Here is a 7,101-nt window from a genome sequence, read left to right on the forward strand (position 1 = left end):
GGATTGTTTGTAAAAAAGGATCTCTAGACTTTTTCAAAGTAATCTATGTCTTTTTTTTTTTCTTAGTTGTTTTGAGACAGGGTCTTACTATGTAGTCTGGGTGGCCTGGTATTCATCATGCAGCCCAGGCTGGTGTTGAACTCACCACTATCCTCCAGCGTCAGCACTCAAGAGGAGGAGGCAGGAGTTACAGGTATGAGCCCCCACACTCAGTTAGTTTTGCACTTTAAATTTAAACCTAAAATTCATGTTGAATTAATTTTCTTTTCTGAAAAGTGTAACAGTCAGTCTTTTTGCATTTTAAGGTCTAATTGAGCCAGCACTTTATGGAGAAGACTGTCCTTTCCCCTTTCCGTTTCTTTGTTCCTTTGTCAAAAGTCAGATTGAGTGAGTCTATTTCTGAGCTCTCATTCTGTTTCATTGATTCATTTACCTATTCTTTCACCACCACCATGTTGTTGTAATGATCATTTCAGCTTTATAAAATGCTGTAAAGTCAGCAAGTGTCAGTCCTTGATTTTATTCTTTTGTGATACTACACTGGTTCTCCTACAGCCTTTGTCTTGAATAAAAATCTTAGATTTTAGTTAGTTTATAGCAACAAAATGCTTTGCTTCAGTTTTGATCAGAATTGCATTAAATCTAGAGATCACTAGCTCCCTTTTGATTTCAATACATTGTACATCTTTTTGTTCCTTCTATTTTAACTTTTGTGTCTTTATAGCTTATTTCTTATAGATAACATACTATAGACAAAATCTTGTTTTTTATCTCTTTAGATGAGTGCATCTAAATGATTTATATATAATCTATTTATATAAGATATTTAAATTTTCCATCTTGCTATTTGTTTTCTGTTTCTTCATTTTAAATTTCAGACAGTAATAGAGTTTTCAACTGTAAAAGTTTTACTTGGAATTAAAAAAAATTTTTTTTGAAACAGGGTCTCCCTGTAGCCCCAGCTGGCCTGCCACTTGACAAGGCTGGTCTTGATCTCATAGAGATCTGCCAATCTCTGCCTCCTGAGTGCTGGGATTAACGGCTGTGCTACCATGCCCAGCAGTCTTTAAAATATTTTTATAGCATAAATTCACCTTTAGAACATACAGATACATAAAAATTCTGTTTTTACAGTTTTGTCTTTTGTCTCTGAATTCTAATAACTGTGTCAACTATGAATCTTTTCAAGTGATTGATTTATTCACTTACTGTTGGCCATGTTTTGTAGCTTCTTTGTACACTTATAAGTTACTGATTAGATTCCAGATGTGAATTTAAGTTTGTTGAGTACCAGAGTTTTATGTTTCTTGTAAATACTTCTAAATTCTTTTTCTTATTATACAATTTGGTTACCTGAAAGAAAAATCAAATTATTCTTTCTTTCTTTTTATGTTTTCTTTCAAGTTTCATTAAAATGAACCAAAGCACTTCTAAGTCTAGGGTCAGAGGATCAGTGATTCTACATGTGTGTCATAAGATGCTTCGGTACTCTTTGTCTAGTGTCTTGAAAATCTTGAGGTCTTACATGTGGCTGGTGAGAATGGGCATTGTTCTGGCTGTATATGAGTACCGACACTGCTACCATTCAAACTTCACAGTAAGAATCCATGGCACAAGGCACTATTTTCTCATGTGAGTGCACTGGTCATTACTTGGTTTGAAGGAGAAATTGCAGAACCCCAGGGTTCTGTCTCCATTATAGAAATCTGTCCTTCTATTTCTCCTTGTCTTAATATCCCTTGACTCTCTGCTCTGTCTCTTCATCTCAAAAAGTCTACCAGACTTTGCCTTTGTCCTGGAAACTCTGACAAGACAGTAAGCTGGAGCAATAGTGGGGTTCAACTCACCCATACCCTTCTTTCAGGTATCAGTACTCTTTTGTACCTGGTGTAGATGTCTTATAAACCATTGCATTACATATTTTGTCTGTGTTTTGGTTATTTCAGTTATGAAAGCAAATTTAGTCCTTTTTAGTCTATCTTGACTGAAGTATTAGTGTATACTCTCTTTTTAACTTTTATAGAGTAGTTCCTATTATGGATGCATTACAATTTATTTAACCAATTTCACATGGATTAGAATTTGGGTTAATTTAATTTTTCTTTTAGAATGAAACTGTCACAAAAATGTTACAAAGGAAATCCTTATATATTGTGTTATTTTTTCCTCATTGTGAATATATACATACTATATTTTAGAAGCTACATTCCTCAATCAAAATGTATATGGATTTACAGGTTTGATAAACATGAAATTGACCATCAAAAGTTCCGTTTTAGTTGGAAGTGGACACAGACCTTCCCCAGTAGCTGGGAAGTCAAAGCAGGAGGATTGCAAGCCTCGTGACAGTATACAGCAAGAACTTGTTTGAAAATCAACAAAACATTAGTCTTTATTTAGAGATTATCCCTGAGATTTTCTTTCTTTTCTGTCCTATCTAAATACTGGATAAGAAAGGAGAGACATATGGATAAAAAAAGTCAAAGAACTTCAATGAACCTTAGTCCTTGGCTTTTTCATATTATAACTGATAATAAATTTCACTTCTCATTTGTGACTATACATATATGGTCTGTTTACAACATGAACTTTATATATCACTTCATTTTCAGAGCACTGTGAGGTAGAAATTCTCTCTGTTCCAGTTTTATAGAAGAGAGATTCAAGGCATTAAATAACTATTTTGTGATATTTATATCCATGAAACTTTATGCAGAAGGACCTGCATTCATGTGATCTCTGTACCTCCAAAGTCAAAGCCAGCTTCGTATTAAGAACTATCTGCCTTTCCTCTATCCTAATTCTGCCTTAGCCTGGAAAGAGGAAGGTCTAATTTCACCCCAGCTGCTTAATGTGTCCTCGCCCTCCCTTGTTCACACTTCTGCCAAAGCATCTGAAATGACCTGGGATTCTCCAAGCACCAGGCCTTATTGCTTGAATTCTGTCTACCACTTTGCTATCTTGGGATATATACTGTTTGTTGGCCTCTCATAAATAAAAGGAACTTGTTTTGGTGCTGTTTGTTTGTTTTTTCCTTTATTTGTTCTATGAGCCTCCTGTTAACCTGTCACCTGGTAGAAGCCTCTATCTCATGCTGTCTCTTCCAATGTTCCAGGCGCCACAGGAATCTGTTCTTGTCCCACTTGATTTACACTATTTCACTACTCTTAAATCTTGTAATTTTTTTCAATGTGAGTTTTCTATTGAATTTTTGTGCATTTCATACATCTTAATCAGATTTAGACCCCTCCCCTATCTGCACCCGCCCCCACAGCCCAGCCACCAGATTTCATATATTCTGTCATATACGTTAAGTCCTATCGAATCAAGTTTGCGTACCTAGATTTTCCTCAGTGTAAGTTCATCCACTTGAGCCTAGTCAGTCTAGCATCACTCGCTTAAAGATCAACTCTCCCTCACCCAACAGTGATCACCTACCAACAGTTCCTTGGCTAATCTTAGGTCCTCCTATTTCCCCAGTTTTTTTTTTTTCTGAGAAAATTCTGAATTTTCAGTTCTAATGGCTCCTTGCTAATCTTGTGGTTTGTACTCTGTAAGTTCTGTTTGTCTTTTCTCTTTCTTGGGCTGCTTCTGGATATAAGTTATAATTACTTCTATATACAGAGGTGATTTTCTCGCTTTTTTATATATCAAGAAAATGACTTCCTTAGTTCAGAGAGCCATTGAGGTAAGGTATTTTAGACAGTCAAATTATGACATTTTATGGTCATTATCTTTAAGCATTTGAGTGAAATATAAAGTTATTATAACTATTTTTATGTATATTTTTATTGAATTTCTGTGTATTGCATACAAAACATCTTAATCATATTATACCCCTCCCCCATCTGCACCCTTCCATACCCCCCCTTAAGGGTTTATGCATTCTGTCATATATGGTAAGTCCTATGCAGTCAAGGGAACTTGTCCCTTGGTATAAGTTTATCCATTGGAATCTAGTCAGCTTATCTAGAGTCACTCCCTTAAAGAAGATCTATTCTCCCTCACCCCACTGTAATGAGATGCCAATAGTTCCTTGCTAAGGTTGGGGCCTGCTGCCCATTTCCCCAGTTCTATGCTTGGTTTTTGTCTGATTGTGTCAGCATGGGTCTTGAGCATGCTATCACCATTACTGAAAATTCGTATGAGAAGGTTCTCAGAGGCCTTAAAGGCTCTGTTTCCTATGTTTATGCACCACCCCTGGCTCTTACAATCTTTCTGCCCCCTCTTCCTCAGTGGTCTCTGAGCAAAAGGTGGGTGAGGTTTTAATATAGGAGTCCTGTCCAGGAACACATATTCTGCAGTCTCTTAACCCTGGCCTGTTGTGATCTAACTATTTTTTAAATTTTCTTTTTTCTTCTTTCTTTCCTTCTTTCCTTTTTTTAAAAAAAAATGACCTAGCAGGGCGTGGTGGCGCATGCCTTTAATCCCAGCACTTGGGAGGCAGAGGCAGACAGATCTTTGTGAGTTCAAGACCAGCCTGGTCTACATAGTGAGTTCCAGGACAGCTGGGGCTACAGGGAGACCCCATCTCAAAAAGACAAAAAAAAAATGACCTATTAAAATTAATTTGTGGAAGATTTCGTATTTTTCTTTTTGAACCACAAACTAATTTATATCTTTAATTTATACTCTTTGGAACATTTTGCCTTCTGAAGTTCAGAAAGTTTTCATTTCTTCCTAATAACAGCTTAAATATTTTAAAACTGAAAAACTAATACAATTTTTTAACAATTCTATTTTCTCTTTTTTTCACTTAGAATGCATTATGTGTTATATATGATATCGGAGTTTTAAAATTCTTTTTCCCCCTAAATTGCACAAGTGTCTCTCAGTACAATGTTTTTATTCATTGACTCTCAGTAAAATCATCTATTCCCTGAATTTCTCAAGTTCTTCGAGTTTATCCTTGACTTAGCAATCTGTTTCCTTTTGTTAGGTACAAGTTTCAGACCAGATTTGATGAATTCATTAGATTGGCTTTCCCAAGGTGTCCTGCTTCTAAGGAGCCAGGGCCCAACCAGCAGCTTATGGAAGCAGAGTGGCAGCCATATTGCATTTTCATTCAGTGAAACAATTTCCATTGTTCACTGGAACACCCATTTGGTGAAACAATTTCCTAGTGAGTTTTCTCTTACAGAAAATATTTTACTGTGAAAGCAACTACCCACATACTGGCCTAGATTCTCTATGGCTGTCTTTCAGGAGGAAACTTGGCCATATGCTTTGAGGGGGTCTCATGTTCAAGGGTAAAGTCCCTAGACTTGACCATATAGATTATATTTCAGTCCTAGTATAGAAGTCTTAGTTCATTTATGATTATTATAAGGCTAGATTAGAGTCTATAAAAGTGTGCTAAAATTTATTTATGGGGCTAGGGATGTGGCTCAGTAGTAGAGTACTTGCCAAATATGTGCAAGGCTCTAAAAACAATACCCAGCATCATAGAAACATGTGTATGGCATTAGTAAAGGAGACAATCCAGTGCAAAGATTAAACATGAAGACTTCATGGCAAAATGGAATTCAAATCCTGGGTCCTCTACTTATTTTCATCATCGCCTTGGATAACCAATCCTCTAAGCATCCCTCTAAATAAAAAATAACTATCTCACTGAGTTATATAGCTCAAAAAATACATTGCTTCTGGTTTTTAGAAGTGTCTGTCAGCTTTGACTTGGATATTTCCAGTCACTAATGAAACAGATTAGTTCATGGTGCTAATAATTATATGGCCATGTGGTTGTTCAATGCTCCATGGAGGCCAGTCAGCTTATTCTGATGAATATTACTGAGCTTTACTCAGAAGGACATATGCCAGAATAAATCTACATCTATTACTGGAGGGAAAAATTGAAATGTTTGTCCCAAGGCTACTCAATCATTAGGGTGACCTTCTATTGTGGTTGGAATTTCAAATGTCAGCCACAAGCTCATGTGTTTGAACACTTGGTCCTCAGCTGGTAGCACTGTTTTGGGAGGCTGTGGAAACTTTGGAACAGGAGACATGACTTTCAGAGACAGATCACTGAGGACAGACCTTTGAAGCTTATAGCCTGACTGCCTACAAGCCCAAATTCTCTACTTCCTCATCCACAAAGATGTGAGCAATCTCCCACTGTCACAGTTCAAACCCCTTCAACAACACCAGGTCACTGAAGCTGTTTCCATCCAGTGTTTTCTCATAGCAACAAGAAAAGACAAAGGCTAATAGTAATGTCCTTTGAACAAAAAGATTGGGTTCTGTTCTGTTTCCTGTTGTTGGTATATTGTTTGACAGAGGTATGTATGGGAAGTCCCCTGATGAGAGATGGGAAGGATGTCTTACTAAATTAGTCTGTTGAAAAATAGACCTGTTCTACTCAAAAATTTAATGTACACTTCCTATTAGCTGTGACGACTTAAAGAAGCCAATGAATTAGAAGAAATTTAAGAAAGAGCAAGGACAGATGAGAAAGTTGGTTCAGAGCAGGCAGGTTTTAAGAAGCACTCAGGGAGCTACTGCCACAGAGTTAGTTCTAAGGAGGACAACACATGACTGGTGTGAGTATGACTTACAATGTCAGTTAAGCCGTTTTCTCACATACAATCCCCCATGTCACTGGAGATGTATACAAGGCACCCCTCCCAGTAATGACACAGTCTGGAGTACAAATGGAAGAAAAACCAAAGGCAAATAAACACTCTCTACTGGTATCTAACGATTTCCACCAAATGGTGTGTCAATAATAAAGGGATATTGGTTTGGATTAGCAGTTTTCCAGGGGCACAGCACAGCAAAAACAAGCATTTCCTGATAATGTGATTTCCTCCACGATGTATAAGTGTTAGAGAGGTTATAACAGGCAAGAAATCTCAGAAAAGAAGGGTTTGGTCTGCTATGTTTCCTGTTGCTGGGGCATCATTTGGCATAGGCAGTGTGAGCGGTCTCCTGATGGGAAGTGGGCACAATGCCTTACTGGTGAAAAACAAACCGTAATATCAGAACTTGCTCATTGTTTAAGATTTTCCTGAATTTTAGAGCTCTATACAACTACAAAACATTGCAAGTTAACTCTGGGAAATCAAATTATCATTTTGTTTGCCTGCAGAAGAGAAATGA

Source organism: Nannospalax galili, unplaced genomic scaffold, assembly GCF_000622305.1.
Source record: "Nannospalax galili isolate Female #2095 unplaced genomic scaffold, S.galili_v1.0 scaffold872, whole genome shotgun sequence".
In the NCBI taxonomy this organism is placed as follows: Eukaryota; Metazoa; Chordata; class Mammalia; order Rodentia; family Spalacidae; genus Nannospalax; species Nannospalax galili.